Raw genomic sequence first — 20,333 nt, 5'->3', positions numbered from 1 at the left:
TTTTATGAATCCGAAAGAGGCTTTAATGAAATGAAAGACACGGCATAGTGTGGGACGAAATGCTTATATCAAAAAAGTTAAAAGCCGTAGAACGTCTAAAAATTCTTCATCAACTTTTTATGTCAGTAGGAATATTTGAGACAAATTCACAATTCAACCAAAACTAAAATTCAATTGGAAAATATGTTTTCTTTCAGCACCAGAATAGATCAAAAGCTGTCTTGTTTAAGAGAAACGCTTGTTTGTGAAATATGATGCCTAGTCTAGTTTATACAAAAGAATCTGGTTCTTGACACCTGATAGCATACTATTTCGTTGTTCAATCTATGAAAAATGGATATGTTTCTGCAGATTATCCATAGGAATTTTGAAAACTTTATGTAAACATTATTGTGCTTTTTTCCATTTTAAATCCATTATTAGTAGAAAATTATTATATTTGAAATCATATCGATTGCCAATAAAAACCTATGAGTTTCTTTAAAAGTTACCTCATTTGCTTTCTATTTCTGTCATTGAATTATTAATTTTGAGCACAGATTCAAAGCGCTTCTGATGAGCTATCTCTTTGTTTAAATAAGCTCTATATTTATTTTATAAGTAAACATTTTAGATTAAAAAATCTAAAAAGTTATGTTATGATTCGTAATAAAATTATATTTCCCGTATCCGCATCTTTTTTCTGAACTTCTTTTGCATGTTGGATAGTTTTGAAGACTAAATTAATTTTACTTACTATTTTTGTTAAATATTTGATTGAGAGACTTCTATCGTAATTATACAAAATTCAAAATATATGAAAAGGGGAATTCGCTATTTTTTATATTAAATAGTTTCTAGCACAATTCTGCCTTTAGATTAGTTAAGATTCTTCTTGAGGGATTTTGATGGAGAATAGCTGAATATTTATGAATGAAATAACTCAATAAATATCACTTTATTTTATACTAGTGAACGCATACAGTATGAATACTTCTGAATGGAAATAAATCTTTGTAAGCGAAAGTAAACAGGATCTTCATTTATTCTTTTACAGCTCATCGCATTTACAAAATTGTAGATTATTTGTATCCAAACTTGTGATTTAATCACTTAATTATGGAAGAACAATATTTATTCACTGTAGTTTTTATAATTTGTCTTACAAACGATGCTGGGATTTTACATTAACACACACTTTTTTAAGTACCGAAAAACTACATTGCCTGAGAAATCATTTGAAAAAAATTAAAATTTAAAAATTTTGTTTTATCATTGATTGTTTAAAATGTTCTGGAGAAAAGGTTTAACGAAGGCTTCGGCTAATTACTCTAAAATTAAGATTTTTCTTTTAATTATAACACTACACTATAGCGTATTTTAGGGGCATTAAAATTTTCTTTAACGAATAATTCCTCGTATAAGTTAATATTAAAGAATTTTTTGATGTATAAAAAGGAAAAAGAAAATGTGGCGACCTACAATTGACTGATTTGAGGTCAACGCCGTTGAAACAGACAGGAATTGTAATCTCAGTAAGTTTTCCTTGAGTGAATTGCCCTACTTAATGAAAAACTATGAAGGAAGGTTATGAAAACTGCATTGTGCAGATGCAGACATAATTAGCCTTTTAAAAGTATCTCGAAAAATTAATTCTTACTTTTAAGGAACTAATGAACGGACTTGAGGAAAAAGGGTCAAGGACAGTGTACGACTGAGAAATTTATTAAATTAAATGCCATTTAATATACATAAAAGAGATTTTTCTCAGATAAATCAGGTCTTTGGAGAATTTAAGTGGCAATTTCCAACTGTGTTTTAAGTAGAGTTATTTTAGAATAAGGTGAAAAATGTCACTAATGTGAATCAGTTTTTTCCATGCAAGAAATTTTAAATAAAATTTATTTTCACTTTAAGATCAGATATGCCCAATTTCAAAATTTACTTTTTAACAAGTTATTTGTACTTTAATTATTTTCACTATTATGATACTTTTAGATACTACACTTTTAGATATGAGATGGAATAAGTTATCAAAAAATTAATTGAACTATTCCTAAACCAAATTAAGCTTACTAATAATTAAATTTGTTTTTAGAATGTTAAAACAAATCAAGTACCACTTTAAATCAATTTTCGATAAGAAGGTAAATTTGAGGCTTATTTATATGTACTTTGATCGAAGTTTCATATAGCTGATTGGAATCCCGTTGTACTAGTAAATTTTAATGTTTTACTTTGTGTTATTTGAAATTTAGTACCTATCAGTTGATGTCAAATTTAATTGTCAGTGTTCAACATTTATTATAAACGAATAAAATAACCAATAAATACTTGTTTAATATTTTGAATTGCATTTTATTTATCAGGCATCTAATATTTGTATATATAAATGAAAACTTACTAAAACCGGTTAATTTTACTTAAGCTAATCTTGAACAATAGCCTGAATTTTTTCTCACTAACTATGGTATTAAATCGTAGCATTCACATGTGGGATAAGGCATATTTTGTATTCTAAAAACGAAAATTTGAGTGAAACAAATAGTATTTTTTGGATCCTTCATTTAATTTTTAGTACAATTAAATTAGTCAAATTTTTAGCTAATTCCGATGTGGATGTCTTAATTCACTATTTGAAGTTCCCACCTTGATACTAAAGGATTTGTTTAACATTGTGACTCAGCAGTTTGAAAAAATATCGAGGTGAACAAATACATGAAAACAATCCTTTTTTCCATTAAAAAAAAATTAATATCAAGCAAATGGAGGCATTAATAAAAACATTAAGGAAGTGGTTCAACACGTTCGAAAGCTACCAAAAGTCCTATGGTGTCTCTATGATTAAACTGAGTACAGAGGCGGCGGTAGCAGGGGGGAAAGCCGTACCCCCTTCGGCGAGAAATTCAGAGTTTCGTCTTTAAGTGTTTACCACTTCAGGATAGTTGTAGAGAGATGCGCATTGGCGAATATCATTATTTAAAAACAGCCTTGAAGTTAATATATTGTAAACAGTCGAAATATCCAAGTAATGATGAAGGTGTTTTGACTATATTTGGCAAAATAATCGATAGAGTGATAGGTCGATAATATGATGCATTTTGCTTACAATTTTTGATAGACCAACTAATAATTGAATGCAATGGATGTCGAAGATGTTAAGTTCGCAGATTTTCAGACATCGTTTCAAATGTCGTTCCTTCAGCTTATAATTTGTACTACTTTTGACATATAACGGATAAGCTAACAAGTCAATACGATATCAACAAGGTGATAAGCTCATTTTGTTGGCAATTTATGATCGGCCGACTACGAATTCAATGCGGTGAGTGTCGAAGACGTTAAGTCTGCAGATTTTCGGAAATTGGAGTGAAATGTCGTGCATTTAACTTAAAATTTGCACTTGATCTGGCAATATATCCGACTGAATAAGAAATCGCATTCTGCCGACAATTTTAAGGCAGCCGACTGTGAACTGAATGTGATGAATATCAAAGACTATACCTGCAGATTTTCAGACATTTGATTCAAATGTCATTTATCAAGCTTTTAATTTTCACTACTTTTGGCAATATAACCGACAAGATGACACGTGAATAAGACATAAAATATATCACATTTTGCCAAAAAGTTTTGATCGGTCGACCAAGACTTCAATGCGATGGATGTCGACGACGTTAAGTCCAAATTCTCAGTCATCTGATTTAAATGTTATAATGTTCATTCGGCATATACTTTATATTATATTTAGCAGAATAATCAATAAGCTGGCAAGTGAATAAGACGTCACATTTTTCTCGACTAATCTTTTTCCCTTCGGCTAAGATTTTATCATAGATTATGGGAAAAAATTATTTTCATCGAACACTTCGATTACCTGTCAGTGGAAGTATTAGAGAAATTGAAGATTTTATATTATTCATGAATAGGACAATAGAATTATTTTACATAATTCATCATTCAAATTCAAGTTCTAAAGTTAATCGTCGTCTTATTCCTCTAATTGTTACTTCCCTGATAACGAATTGGTAATTTTATTTTATTAATTTCACTATGAGAATTGCCTGACTAAAATCTAATTAATGGTTTCATCAACACTCTTTTTTTCGATTGTGCATATACATGCTAAAAAAGTTACTGTACTGTAGCGAAATTATGTGGCTTCATTATAAATTACTGAAGTAAGCAAATTGTACAATTGAAAATTAAGTTTATTTACAGTAAAATATCTGTTTTCTTTTGTATTATCAAGCTACAATTATTACACTAAAGAGGTATTACCGACTACAATTGAACGACAAAAAAAAATTGTGGTATGACAGCTTTTTAGTTACACTAAAATAGTTTAACCAAGTATGCACTAAATTTGTTAAATAAATTACTTCCTAAATGATTCAAACTTTGCATTCAATATTATGACTATATAATCGGGGAACGTATCGTTTTTTTTTCTTTCAATTACTATTCGCAACAAAAACTATATGATTTCAGATGTTTCTAAATTTTTAATAGACTTTATATAAAAATATCTCGATAAAAGGATGATTAAAATTGTTATTCATAGAATATTCATATATAACACATTTACCCCTTGACATACGAATTTACTTTACTTCCTAATTAAATATCAGATCTTACTTGGGATAATTATTGTTATTTTAATACCTAGAATAATATAAGGGCATTTGAGGTTATGATGCGTTTTCAAGTGATTTTTGCATTTTAAATTACTTAATACATTCCCTTAATTGCAGATTTAAAGTTAAAAATTTAGTAATTCTATAGAGAATCAGACTCGTCATTGTATAGTTAAGAAAAACCAATGCATGCAATTGAAGGAATAAAACTCATTTTTTGGGAGGGAAATATTAGCTTGCAATAACTTTGAATTAAAAAAGTAAACCATAAGAACGCATACCTAAAAATGAAGATAAGGGAATTCATATTCAAGATCTAATTGTTTCTTAATAAAATGGTTTTTTAAGCCTAAATATATATTGAAAAATAAATACATGGGAGATCTAATGTTTAAATAGAACATTTTTCAAGAGAATATTTTTCATATCTTACATAAAATAGTAAGTTTGTATATATATTCACAAAATATTTTCCCCAGTATTCTTAAGAAAAGACATGATTGTGTCTTTTACGCATTCTATATTGATCGTGTGAGAACTGTAGTAAATGTTTTTTTTTGTATTAAATGTAATTTGTTGTATTTTTGTTGCGCATTAAAATCCTCGGATTCGAAACATATCTGAATTCCTGCTCGTTGCTGCAAATATTTTAGGTAGAGGGAACTACGCTGAAAAATCGATTTTTGGTGAAAACATCGAATATTTTTTATTCATTATTTTAGATTTCTGAAAAAGTTTCTTTTATAAAACTTTTTCTTTGAACATTTATTTTATATAGCTTCTGATATAAAATAAGAGCATGCACTTGTACATTTAGCATGACACTTCATTTTGGCACAATCTCTTTTTCTATCTATATACTACAATCTAGAAAGGAATATAACATATTTTTTCTAATTTTAGATGTCAGAGAATTTAAATCTCAACAGTCGTATAAAGAAATAGACTCAAATATTGAGAATTTTTTATGATCAGTAAAAGAAACTGAGAACATTATTTTATAAATTCCTTTGTAAAGTTTTAACAATGAAAGAAAGGATCAGCATTTGAATAAAAAAAGAAGTGAAATAATACTTGATTTTCTTTAATTAAATGTAAATTTAATTTTATGAGTTATTTTGAAGCCAGATGAGAGATACTGTGCTTGTCTCCCCGTCAGCAAATCTCTGCCACCGCCTCTGACTGAGTATGTTGGGATCGACTTGATTACTAAACAGAAAATAACAGGAACCCGGAAGAAGCATTTAGGCTGCCTTGGGAAATGGTCTGCATATTGAGCACGTGTTTTTCGTCCTGTTTCTTTCTCTCTCTCTCTCTTTTGATAATGAATACGCGCAGAATTAACATAATATAAAAATTAACATAAATTATTATAAAAGCATAGAAGAAAGATATATTTTTGCTTTTTTTTCCCTCTTATAATTCCTTTAACTATTTTCTCCTCGATTTTCCCACCTCAATGCACATAATTTCACTAACATTTTTCAATTGTAGTATAGTATGTGAACTGGAATGACTTTGTTATAATTCATTCTTCAGTCTAAATCATTTTACAATAACTACAGCCATTTCTTCCATCGAACAATCGAGTGGAATGCCCACTTTTTCTTTGTTTTATTAGACAGAGATTTTAAAAATGCCTTACCATCCGTTTTACTCTGTACACTGAAATTCCGCTTCAAAAGGCAATACAAATTCGTATAATATAACTTCAAATATAATATTTTAAAATGCCTATTTCACATTTCTCATTCGGTGTAACACGAAGTCTGGGGAATGATGGTGTTGGAAATAAACGGGGGGTGATCTCCGCGAAATTTTCTCTTACACTTCCTAACAAACGTGTCATAAAAACTGCGACACTTTAGCAAATCTGTGGATACCATGAAGGCAAAGGATTTTATTTTAAGGATCCAGCTCGTAAACGTTTTTTGGTCAGTAATTTAGTAAAGAAACCCACATATGCATTTGGGACATCTTTTTTTCATTCGATTTAGACCAAAATTCCACACGAAACTAAAATGTTAGCAATAAGATCACGTGCAAAATTCCATTGATCTTAGTCTTTCTGTGTTTGAGCTAACGCATTTACATGCATGCCAATGTACAGACAGACAGACTGTTACCCTTTTGACGGATTTCGTTAAAAATTTTATACTTACTTACATTTTAGATATTAAAAATATGTACCAAATTTTATCTATCTGGCCCTTTACAGTTTGCATTTATTGTGTTCATTAGCTTTCAGACAAAGGCAGACAAATTTCCTCCGCACAGATTGGTTCAAAATTTCATCGATATTTTCAAATTTGGGGTTAAATCCACATATCATATTTCATACATCTAGCTCGAAACGTTTTTGAGTTGTCATGTTCACAAATAGATACATATAATTAAAAAAATATGTTTATCGGATTCATAGTAAAGTTAAAATATAATTTGACATAGAAAAATGCTTAACATCAATTTTATTGTTTAAGCTGTTCAGTTGGTTATTCAAAACAGACCTCTAAGCTTTCACCTGGATATGTTACTGGATAAAAGCGGAGTATTGGTGGCAGTTGAAATACCGATTTTTTTAGTTTAAATAGAAATCTGAATCTGAGTAATTGTTTAAATAGTTGAGTTTCAATAGAATCTATCATTCTGAGAAATTAAATCTAATCTAATTAAAACTATCTATAAAAGGAGCTGTCTAACGTCATGATAACTTAATTAGGTCGATTTAATTAGATTAGGTAATTAGGTAAATTTTAAATAAATACAAATAGAAAAATACTTTTCATTTAAAAAAAATTTCAATAAAAATTTCTGAAATTCTTCTAAGTGCATAGTAAAGAATAATAATAAAAACATTCAGATCGATATCTGTGTATTTTTTAAAAAATTCGACTTTGTTGAAAAAAATAGGATAGTCGAAAAATGCCTATTAGTACATTTTTATCATTTAGATTTCGCAGACCGAGAAAATATCCTATACTAAAAATGTTGTTGTACGACTTTAAATGGCACCATAATGATCAATTAAAAAAATCCTCCTAAAATTGAATTTGAAAAAGAAAAAAAGTCTTATTTTGTAGCGAATGAAAAACATAAAATAGCAATGTTCGTGCATTGGCGGTCATCAAAAAATGGCATAATAATTAAGACTAAATGTTAACTTCAAATTTAATTTTTAATACCTATTTTTCAAAATCGACCATTATGATATAATTTAGAAATGTAAAGCAGCTTTTTCAGAACCATTTTTTTCTTGGTCTGTTGAATTCTGTCTGACAGATAGAGTACTCTGCAAATTAAATGGGACATTTTTTCTTTCAAATATGTAGTTTAATTAAGTACACATGCGAGCATGGCATAACTATTTAGTTGAAAATATGTCGTCATGTAGCTTTAATGATATTCTGTGCCAATTTCGGTATGAGTTTTACTAATTTTAAACAAAAAGTTTTGATGAAGTCATTGCGAAATTAAATTTTGTGACATTCTCCGTCATTTTTCTTTTGGTTGAGCAATCCATCTTACCGACAAGTCTATTCACAATACTCCAACAATTTTCGGTGGAATTGCATTTGGAGAATTAACAGGAGAATCCAAAACTTTTAATTTCTTTTCTTAAATTTTTCAACAGTTTAGAAGTATGGCATAAGGCAGGGTGCTTTTGATCTACCAATGAATGTTTGCATCAGAGGCACAATTTTGTCTTTTAGCAATGAGATACATTTTTGGGGGTTTATTTTTTCCTCAATGCTAAGCTATCAAGTCCTCCAGATGTCAAATAACCCTGTTCCATGATGGTTTCTCCAGCGCTTCGCCTGACAAATGCTGATAGAGACCCTTGCACAAAGAAATGCTTTTCGGCATTGAATACAATTGTATTGCAGTCGAGAATTTATCTTTCCTGACCGAATACAAGCGTTTCACTACATTTCAAGTATTAATAACTATTTTTAAATGAGCATTCTTTACCCTCTCCCTACTCCATTGAGCCTCTTCATACTGTCAATGAATCAATGCCGATATCAGTAGTCAATAATTCTTTCTGAAAATCTGTAGAGGATGCATTTTACTATTTCTTGCAAGAAATCTGTTTTTTTCGAAGTATTGTCTTAATTTTGCATCTACATTAACTTTTTCATTTTAGAAAAACTGTCCCAAACTAATCTTGTCGATAAATAATCCTGGAAACATTGAATTTCCCAACTCTAACGAGGGATATCAATATCCTACACTATCATGGAGGTATTCTGACTTACGTTATTAATACTAGCCCTTTGTCTGGGAGTGATATTTATATTCTTAATACACGTGAGAATCGGACAACTCACCCCATCGACTATTTCTAATAGCAATGAAACGCGACTGACGAGCAAATGCTCTACATGTCATGATCAAGTAGTCACATCCATTTAAACTAGTCAAGATTAGCTTTCTTTCATAACAAAATGCAGATGAAGACGTTTTGTGGTAGGATAGCCCTGTAAAACCACGAATTTTATTTTTAAAAAAATGAAGATTATCCCAATTCATTTGACACAGAACTGTAAGTATTTATAGACATTTTTGACGGCTTTATTTTCTTTCAGCAAAATCGAATTTTCCATAACATAACGTAAATATCAATCTAAAATTTGTACCGGTCATTTTTTCTAATAGTACTTAAATGAAATTCCAGAAATTTTGTTGAAATTCAAAAAATATATTTCTGAATTTGCACTTAAAATTTTTTTTCTTGACTTAATGAAGCAATCATAACGTTCAACAACTCATTTTATATGACTTTTTAATACCTAAAACTTTTTTCATCTCAGAAAATAGCTTCTTATTTAAACGTGAAAAACAATGGTTTCAACTTCCACACCTCCCCTTCCCTTGTGATCAGATAACTTATCTAGATGCAAACTAAAAGTACTGTTTTTAGAACTTTCTTGGATAGCCATCTCAACAAACTTCTAAAAATCGCTTTTACTTATTTTTCCCTATTTTGATTCTTTTCATGGTCATTCGAATGGACTATCAGAATGATGTGAAAAGAGGAGGTACGTGAAAATCTCGAGTTCAAAGTTTTTGACGATTGCAATACTTTATCTTCCTATTAGAGAAAGTAATGAGCTGTGATATGTTCTGGAAAAGAATAAAAAAATAAATGTGGCCTTATATCTTATAATGTCATTAAGCATTGTCGAGTATTTAGAACATTAAAAAATGGATATCATTTTTTTTTGAAAAATTTCTTTACTGAGGTGAAAAAATTCTCTGATACAAATGAAAGGTTTCACTTTCTTCAGGAGACTATTATTAATCACTGATTTCTTTGGGTGGAAGCTGTGCTGAAATGATAAAAAAAGCAATTTGAAAATGAAACGTTACAACCTTTGATATAAAAGGATGCAATCGAAAGATAAATTCAATGCCAGCATTTAATCTTTAACTGCTCAACGGCTGTTGATCTAGGTCAAGTATGAAGTTTAAGCAATATCGTTGCAGTTTCGGAACATGACACTGAAATGAGCAAACCACTGATCTGTATTAAATTCCCAGCTTTCTCGCTCAGCGCTCCTCGGAGGTTTTTTGCTCATTCAAATTCTATAGATATCCTGTCATATTTGGGTGAAGCTCGATTGAACACATCCCTTTTTACCACGGGACCAACAGTGAATAGATTACCAGGGAAATTCACGAGATAAATGTATAATATTTTTGGTTACATATGTTTTGGTATAATTAATTACTGAAACTTAATTTCATTTTTTAATGAATTCATTCTAACCTATTCAGCTCTTGTTAAAGGCTGATTGCACTCAGATATTAAATTTCAAAATACCAAATTAAATTTATTAAAAATAAAACTAATAAAGGAAAATAAAGACTGCACACTGAAAGCGAAAAGAGTGTCTTTTGTTTCGAAACAGTTTGAAAGGTTTATTATTACTCTTATATGAAAAGGATTCCATCAGATTTCATTTTTATATGCATGGTTTATTCGTTTTTTAAATAACTCAGTTTTTATTATAGCATTAGAAATAAAAAATAACACTGATTACCGAAATAAAAATAAAAATACACCTAAATTCTTTCTACTGTCGAAAATGAATGCAATCATCTGCTAAATAAAATAAATTCCATTAAGTTATCTATTTTTATAAAAGCAGATATTATTAAACATTTTATTTGTAATATTTGCATATCAAACCGGTTATCATTGTTAAGTGACCCTTCTGTAAGGGCACGTACCCTTTGTTTCCTTAGAAATATTTTATACTTAATCCAAAGTGAATAATATAACAGAGGTTTTTTTTATGGATGAGATGTGTCACATTCATTTTGTTCCTGAATTTTTGTTTGGAATATATTCACCAAATCGTTATATCATTAAAGACATTATGATATTAGAATCGTTATTATAACAGGAAAAATTATCGGTGCAGTTCTCAATTGCTGTTGGTGGGAAGAAAGGAATTCTTTTTATCCTCTGTTCCCATTCGACTCTAAGAATTGAAAATATTTGAAAATAATTGTATTTTGTTGAACACATTCTACGATATCTAATCTAAAATATAGCTTTTGTTGTCATTATTTCCTTTTTTGATTGAATAAGGCAACCCTCTTGCTAAATATTTTAATCACATTTCCTCATTTTACTTCTGTCAAATTTAGTCATCGCTCTTTTAGCGCTAAATAAGGAATTCTCTGCGCTACATCATTTATTTCAAAGTTATTCAGTGTTAGCAAGAATGTGTGTTTGTTGCAATATCTTAGCATTTCTCTTCCTTCAAACGAAACCTGACATGTTATTATAAAGTTTGCTAATATTAAAGAAAAGGAAAATTTTAATAATTTGAAAGCGAATATTGTAATGTTATACTTAGAAGCAGTTCCGCTGATTCCTCCCAATTCCGGTACTGAACCATCTCATACCGTGATGGATTTATTTATTCAGTTAAAAATAAAAATTTATTACCTTCCAGAAGGATTTTTATAACAGATTTGCCCAAATATTGAGGTTAAGATGTCTAATCAGAACGAAAAACCCATAACCCTGAACTTACGTGAACAAATTTTCGACACTGAGATCATATCAGATGTGTATATTCTTGCTTCTGTGTCTAAGAGTACTTCAGCTGCACCGTCATAAGTTAATGAGGCAGGAAAGATGGTGCTGCAAACCAAAAAAAAAAAAAAATTAAGAGTACTTTAGTAAATGATAAGAAAAGTAATTCCAAAACTGTCATTAATGGGGCATGAAAGAAATCAAGCCTAAAAATTATAAATAAACTACCGAGGAAGAAAACTGTTTTTCTTTTATCATGGCTAAGTCCTAGAACTTCAGTGAACGATGTACTCAATGACTTTTTTAAAGCCAATGAATTATATAAGGGATTTTTTGTATCTGAATATTTGGCACGCTAAAAATGATCAAATTTTTTTGCGAAATTATTACTAGAAAAGATAATCATTCTAATAACCCGAATTCGCTTAATGATTATCAGTTTTCAGTAGTTTAAGAATTTTCTTTTTCGTTCCTTGGCCTTTGGGGATTACGATATGATATATTTTAATGAAACGTAGCTTTTCAGAGACATTGGTTGTTCAAATATATTTGAAAATAGGTACCTCATTTTTCGTAATGACCGCGGGTCAACAATAGGCTCTTGTAAAGGTAAAGATGGTGTACTTATTCCTATCAGGAAATTCTATTCTGTTCGTCACATTAATCTTCCTGGCTCAGTTCTGGAATATAAAACCTGGAAAAAAGCGGGAATATAAACTATTTATATTCCAGCTGGAATATACATATTTATGGAGTTGCATCAAAAGGCAATGAAAAAAACTTGCCTTTCTCAACCATTGCACTAAAGCCTCTTCTAATGAGCTGGCGTTGAAGGTTCTGAGTTTTAATACTGTCTTGTTCGATCTTGAATATTGCAGTCTCATTTGGTATCCTTACTATAAGAATAAAATCGAAATTCTAGAGGAAGTACTAACTAAATTTATGGGCTATTTGTTTTACAAAAATTATCATTTTTATTCATATATCTTCAGTTTATCTGCATACTGTGCTTGAAATCTCGAAGTGACTTTTCTTACGTTCTGTTTTATTTATTTATGCAAAGACATCTATTAAGTGGTTGATTTTGTTACTGTACACACTAAATTATTGCATTTGTTGTAGCAGCCAGAATGTTTAAAGTCAACAACTTATTTAAAAATGTGTCTGTCAAATTATAATTAAGTAGATAAACTTCCGTTATATAAATTTTATAAATATCCAAATTTGCCTGAAGAGTGAGATATTTTTAATAAGCTATTGGTTGTTTTTTAAAAAAGTCTATAGTTTTCAAATCCTTAATGTGTTTTTAAAAGTTTTTACCATTGATTATATTCGGCTCTTGAAGGTTTAATGCCTTCAAGATTAATTATTTTCAAATTTTAAATTCCTTTTCGAGATGGAAAAAATTTAGTTTTTAAGTCTCTAGTACAATTTTAATGTTTTTTGGGTTCAGATTTCACAATAAGAAAATAAATTCATTTATTTATTCAAATATTCTACAAACAAAGCAATTGTTGTATCGCTTTTTTTTATAATCACACACTCAAAAAAACACCCTCAAACTCACTTAAGGTCACAATTTTTTTCCTTAAAAATGCTGACGTTTCCAAGGGCAAAAGGAGTATAAATTTCTTTTTCTTCCTTATATATATAATATTTTAAAATTTAATTTAAATCCTAATTAATTTCCAAAGTTTTATCTTAATTTAACCCATATTAACTTCATTCTAAAATCCCACTTTTTTAATTTAATTAATGATACACGAACTCTATAACACTGTTTTAATCAGCACTTTCACATGCTTCAAGTGAAGAGATCAAAATCTGTCACGCCTTGTAAATTCTTTTAAAAGATATCTATATTTCCCTTGCCTAAATTGACACGTGTCAAAGAATCCCTATCAGAATCTCATAGTATAAAATCACCTGGGAAAAATATTTCGCGCTCTTTTGCTCTCGTGTGGCGCTGTAGATTGACGTATTCAGTCGCTTCTTGCTTGTGCATAAATTATGCCTCCAGGGAAGGAATAAATTGGAAGTTTTAAAATTCCAAAAGTGTCTTTTCTCTTCAGCCATGAAACTGTTTAAAAAATATGTGTGTTTACATTACACACACACGCACGCGCGCGCTCGCACACACACACAATATCGAGCTAGACAGTAGATATTCAACATTAAAAGTTACTTAAACATTTGTCAGTTTTATTAATAATAATTTAAATTCTTAACATCTGTGCTATAGTATTTTAATAAATCAGCTTCTTTCCTCAAACATTTAAAGTATCGTTATTTGAAGGATGAATTAATTGTACTTAATGCTTTCGGCAAATGAATAATTACCTTTTATTCAAAACATATTTAGTTTCAATTCTATAACGAATTTTTGGAAACATCTTCAATCTGTCAAAAAATGTATCATTTATTGACAACATATTCATGTCATATATTGCAATTTTGGCAATTCCTTTCCATCAATTCTCATTTTGAAGATACATGAAAACTATTTGGGGTAGACATCTAAGAAAGCACTCTTCATTCATTAAACGTAACACCTTTAAACTTTTCCATAGTTGCTAAATCTTAATTTACATAATCGAATCGTTTCCTTAAGCTTGATTATCATTAACAAGCAGTGTAATGGGACAAATGGGTCGTCAAATCTAAGGAAAATATACTACATTACAGTGGCTAGAATTACCTATTCAACTTGTGTTTTCTTTCCGAGTTGAATAAAAGTTTAATTAGCATTCCATATTAAATTAATACGTAGGTTATTTTGAGACGAGCCGCAATCAGAATACGAATACGACATTTGAGTAGGCATGTCCTCTCCAAACGTCCATCCCATATCAGCCGGAAGACTTTTATCTCGCAGTTTCAGATGTAATATACACCAAGCGCCCGCATATGCGATAGATATATTACGGAATCGGGTTTTGAACCTGAAGTCCTCTGGCTCGGATACTGAGATTCTGTCACTAGACCTCAAGCTGAATTTACATATAAATGACTTCATTTCTGTAGGTTAGAATGTTTCGGTGACATTAAAAAACGCATATCTACTAATATCTAGAATTCGAATTCAATTCAAAATTCTCCGGCAAACATGATGCATCCTTTTCTTATTAAAAAATATTATGAACATAATAATTTTGGGTGAAGTACTTTAAAATATGAATGCATTTCCCAGTACATTCAATTTACTTTTGTTTCTGTCACAGAAATTGCTCTACATTCCTATTCATATAATATTCATCAATAAGTATTTGCATTAGATTCATTTTCCAATTTCTTCGGTGAAATTTCAAAGCGCTGTGCATTATTGGAAAAGAAATCTTTTTTATTTTAATATACAATTGCGATTTCTAGATTTATCTGAAGAGTGAAAGAAAGAGTTGACAAAACAGAGAGAATAGAAATGGAACGAAAAAAATATACTTTAACAGTATAGAGGACTAAAGCTGAAAAAATGTGAAGCATTTATGTTTAATATTTTCGAGGGCTAATAGTCCTTCAAACAAAACACAGAAGTTGATTTGTCACTTTTATTTCGTTGAAGAAAGCCAGAAAATAATCTAATTTTTGCGTTAATTTCTTCTATATATAAATTCAAATTTGCTAAATGACTACTTTTTTATTCAAAATATCTTATTTGATAGGAATAAAAATAGGATTTGATTCTTTATAGGATTTGATTGGAAGATGAAATTGATTTAAGATATTTTTAATTTTTTACACCCTGTAATATATATATATATATAATTTTTAAGATAGATCATTGTATTTAAGATGTTCATAAAATGTAAACATTTTTTCTCGATCTAGTAGAGCTAGTCCTCTTCTCAAAAAAAGTCAAGAGCGTAATTTCATAAGTATTTAAACTTCATTACATGTTTCTGTACGCATTAATTAGAAATATTACCCAAAATAAAAATTGAATACTCAAGTATTCTCGAATTAAAGAATTTTATATTCATTTAAACATGTGCTTTCTTTAGAGAGTAAATAATTTAACTATACGGAACTAAAAATTCACATTATTTAGAATTTTTTCCCCGCAAAAAAAGAAAGGAAAACTGACAGAGTCTATCCAGATCTAATAGACTGGATACCTTGAAAATTCCAGAATAAATTTAGATTATTCTGCGAATACCAATTTGGAAAAGCTTTCTACTTTTCCTGTGGTAAGATCATGTTTTAACTGATTAATTGAAGCAATTGTAAAATCATGTTTAAATTGATTAACTAAAGCGATTTTACGATTATGTTTTAACTGATTAACTGAAGATATTAAATTGATGAAAATCTCTAGTAAGGTTACCTTTTTGTTTTACCTTTAAAGCTATGCATATAAAACTGAATGCTCGTTTGTTATTTGTTTGAATCTTATACAGTTCCACATCCCTGGATGGATTTGAATGATACTGAGCACACATGTTAGTTAGTACCTAGAAGGATTGACTGCTCTGTTAAAAAAATTGAAATGGAGCAGAATGATTTTACGTTTTGACGCAATAACTTTTACTTTAATAACTTTTTTTTTTACTTCTTAGCATATCATTGCATAAAAACTATTTTCATGCCTTCTTAAAATTAAAAAAAAGTTTCTGAGTAATATAAATTTTATTTCTGTACGACTATTTCTGGAATTTCAATGATTTTTTTTAAATATTAACCTAAGCGCAGTTTAGAACTATGTCCTTTCCCCCTCTTCAAATATCAAGTCTGTTTTGCTGTATTACAAATCTATTTAAATGCATCACGCGTGCTTTGCCAACGTTAAAGTATTATCTCTTCAAGTTTTAAATCAAAGACATATTAAAAATTTAAAACCAAAGAACCTTTTCTAAAAATTGCTATTAAGTGAACATTTAAAGTTGCCTATATTAATTTTAAATTTCATATTTCTCCCACGATCAAATATATGTTGCCAAGCTCTAGAGTGGGACTCTATGCAACCTTTACAAATAATAAAAGTATTTCTTTACTTGAAAATTTTTAATATAAAATATTAATTACTATTCACATTATGGTTGAGGGCTCTTAAGAAGTTGAATATAAGAATTCAAAAACTTTACGATGTAAAATTTTATGTATTTTACTTTTTTTTACATACATGTAAAAATAAAAAATAAATGCAAGTAGAGGCGCGGATATAGCGACTGGAAGAACGTACGTCATCTTTTTCTTATGTGCTGAAGTCTAAAAAAAATCATGACCTAAAAATTTAATGATCTTGAACCTGTCATGAATGCCTAAAACGCAGATCTCAATTTTAAAGTAACTCCATGTAACAAGGAATAGGAAAATTAATTATTTTGAGTTTTTTTTTTAATCTAAGAAAAGGAATTAATATTTCTTTTAGGTCTGCTTTTTCCTACAACCGATCTGATCCTCTTCATAATCACCACTTTCAGTTTTTTGTTTTTACTTGTGCGAATTTATATTTCTAGAAAATAAAAAGCTGGCTCAGAACTGCTTCACTACTGGAAAGAGATAGAATTGATATGTGTACCTGCAACTGATAAGCGTTTCATTCGACAGAGTAGCGTAGCTTTTTGAGAGGTGATATAGTATAGATGGATGGGCTTTTTTCGGGCATTGGAACTGGAAAGAGTTGTGAAAGTGCCGTTTTATCCAATTAAAATGACTTCCTGTAAAGAGACTGTAAGGTTATCAAATGTGTCGGTTATGAATTGTTTGATGAACCATAAAAGGCAAACGCCAGATATCATTTATTATTTGCATTAATATAAGTGAAAATGAATAAAACGTCATTATTTATGTTTCGGAAGATTTTGATGAAGCGAGACACTTCTAAAACAATGCTTATCATTAACTTTCAACGCAGTTTTGAAAAGTCTTTTTTCGTCATTTTTTTTCTCGTCTTTAATGATCCATTTTCTTTATGTTTTCAGTTTGATGGTGGTGCGCAATTTATATTTGTAATTATGACTATTTCAAAAGTTTATTGAAAAAAATTCTGAGAATTTCATTTTTAGCAGTCGATTCTATTTCAAGTAACTACATCGATAAACATTGGCTGACTAGAATTCATGTTTAATTAATTAAAGAATGTTTATTAGTATTTTATTATTTTGAAATAAATAGTAACTATTTATACAATTTCCCAGTACTTGTAGAAAATTATATAATTTTCAAAAATTCATCTCAAGATTTCGGTTTTCAAAATTTTAATATATATAGTGCAATAGAACACCAATTATCGGAATTCTGATTATACGAATTTCCAGTTTTTGAAATAAAATTTTGAAAGAAAGAAGAATAACGAAAAAATTTCGAAATCGGAAAAATAATAAGGGAAGTGCAACTAATGACCTTGACGCGTCCCTTCCCAACCAAAGGAGACTATTTTTAAACGTAAATGGTAACCACTGCATTGTCAGCGCGTCTCATCTCTTTCTTATTTTCATCTGGACTATTGTTGTATGAATTTGTATTAGGTTACACAACTATGATTTTTTTTAGTCATCTGATGTTTTAATAGATTAAACGAGCTCAGAATGAATTGCAATCTATATGTGTTGCTCTTTTATCGAATGATAAGGTAGGATTTGAAATCATTTGAATTGTGGAAAATCTAGAAAACAAGTAGCAAAGAAATTTGATAGGGCAGTTGCTATTTTATTTGTTATAAAAACAGGTAGACATGACGCGAAAATGACGAAGCTGGTGAAGACATGAAAGATGAAACTATTCCAATTCATAGCTAACCATTTATATGTCTTGAAAACTCGATGTGGATGGAGCGACGTTTACTTGCAGCTGCTTGCAATTAAACATCTGCCACTAGGAAGAGAGTTATTACATTGCTCATATGTAATGAATGGTCTAATTTGTGATTTCAATGAATTCAATGAAGTTTTATCTATGTCTGACAACTTTTTTACTTAATTTTTGACATTTTCTTCATTTATCCGAATTTCTAGGTAACCAAATCGCCCCGCTTAATTCAAAGTTCTCTTGCAATTAACAATTACACTTTTTCACTCGATATTTTTTAATAATTTATTTGATTATTATCAACACAATCGCCGCTCTTGTATTAGTATGGCATATAATAATATGGCAATTTTATGAATGAACTACTCCCTGAAAGATGAGTTTTGAACTGAAATGGAGGTTAATTTTAAAATACCGATTCCTCATGCATTCTCTCTTCTGTCTTTCGAATAACGCGTCTTTATTTATTTTTTTGTAGTTTTATAATGAATAAAATCAAAGTAAACAATAATTTATGAAACATTTTTCGAAATACTTCTTGTTGTAATTAAATAAACAGAAGCGTAGATGCGATTTTGTATCTAATGCAAACATATTTGACTTTTAAAAAGAAATTCTGAAATCTTGTACGCTTCCGCCAGAGCACCAATTTAAGTCTTAAGTACCCCAAAAAATCAATTCTGTTGTATATTGCTTATGAATTATTTTAATGTAAATTATATTTTGAATTTCTTATTTTCATTTTAACCGCATTTTTACTCCGTTACTGTCAGTGTATACTTTAGATTTAGAAACTAAAGCAGATGTCAATCGATGGAAGTTTCGATGGAAGATGGAGGTGTTATCTACAGATAGAGGTTTTAAGATCAATTCAACAGCTCTTGTTCGGATAAACGTGTGTTTCAGAAGCAATTTTAATCGCAGAAGTTGAAACTAAGAAACACTTATTTAGAAGGATAAGTGACTGGTAGCTTTCATTTGAAAACGCCGCTTCTACGCAGACTAAACAGGTGCAAATAATAATCACCCACTTTTATATTCTTGGCATATTTCGTAGGAAATGTCTTACGCGCAATGCTAGAAACTTCTTCAACAAATTTCAAAGTATGAATTGATTCCAGAGACAATGACCTTTCCTTTGTACTATCACTTTGAGGATCTCTGGGACTATTGAAAGACGCAGAAATCTTGGGGAAGGCAGAAATAATGATACCGCATGTTCTTAGCATAGAAAATATATTTCTTCAGTTCTTTTTTTTTTTTTTTTTTTTTTTACCAAACTTTGTAACAGGAAATGAATGCTCCCTGTATACAGTATGGCATTCCCTGTATACACTATGAATTCAGGTTAATACATTTTTAAAAAAACAATCTATTAAAAAGAAATAGGATTTATACGATTTTATAAAAAACGGCAATTTTTGTTTTACTGTCTAGAGAAATTTCATCACTGAATTGAATGCTGAAGAAATATAAGCATATTAGCATTAATGTAACGCAATGCATCGCCTTTTTTTGCCACTGAATAAATGAGCAAATAGTAATTAATTTATCACTTCAATGAATAAAAATATATTGTAACTGACAATAAACTGATGATCATTTAAGTAAAGAAAAATTATTTTATCTTAATTTGAACGTTTCCTAATTTAAATCCAACCTAATAGTCCAAAGTGTGTTTATGTAGAATGAATTCACTATTTTAACTGTGAATAAACTCAATTCATTTTCAGTTGCGTGCATTTTCTTTTTACCTTGCCTGTAAAGTTTTTTTTTTTAATTTAAAGTTATAAGTTTATTTATCTGTGTTTTGTCATAGCGAATATGAGGAAGTTGATGTTAAGGTTTGGATAAAACTGTTATCTGAGCTCATTTTACCAACAGTTTTGAATTTTGAAGATTTCTTCCCTTACGTTGAAGTC

The 20,333-nt window shown here is 29.5% G+C and overlaps 1 protein-coding gene across 3 annotated transcripts in view; it reads left to right on the top strand.

Moving 5' to 3' along the window:
- The window catches only part of LOC129959979 (orphan steroid hormone receptor 2-like), a 165,786-nt gene that overhangs the window by 104,629 nt on the left and 40,824 nt on the right, over nucleotides 1-20,333 (top strand). The gene's annotated exons all lie outside the window — the stretch shown is intronic.

This window comes from Argiope bruennichi, chromosome X2 (genome assembly GCF_947563725.1).
Source record: "Argiope bruennichi chromosome X2, qqArgBrue1.1, whole genome shotgun sequence".
NCBI classification, from domain to species: domain Eukaryota; kingdom Metazoa; phylum Arthropoda; class Arachnida; order Araneae; family Araneidae; genus Argiope; species Argiope bruennichi.
Note: the sequence above shows the minus strand (reverse complement) of the source record. Positions and strands in the feature narration are given on the sequence as shown.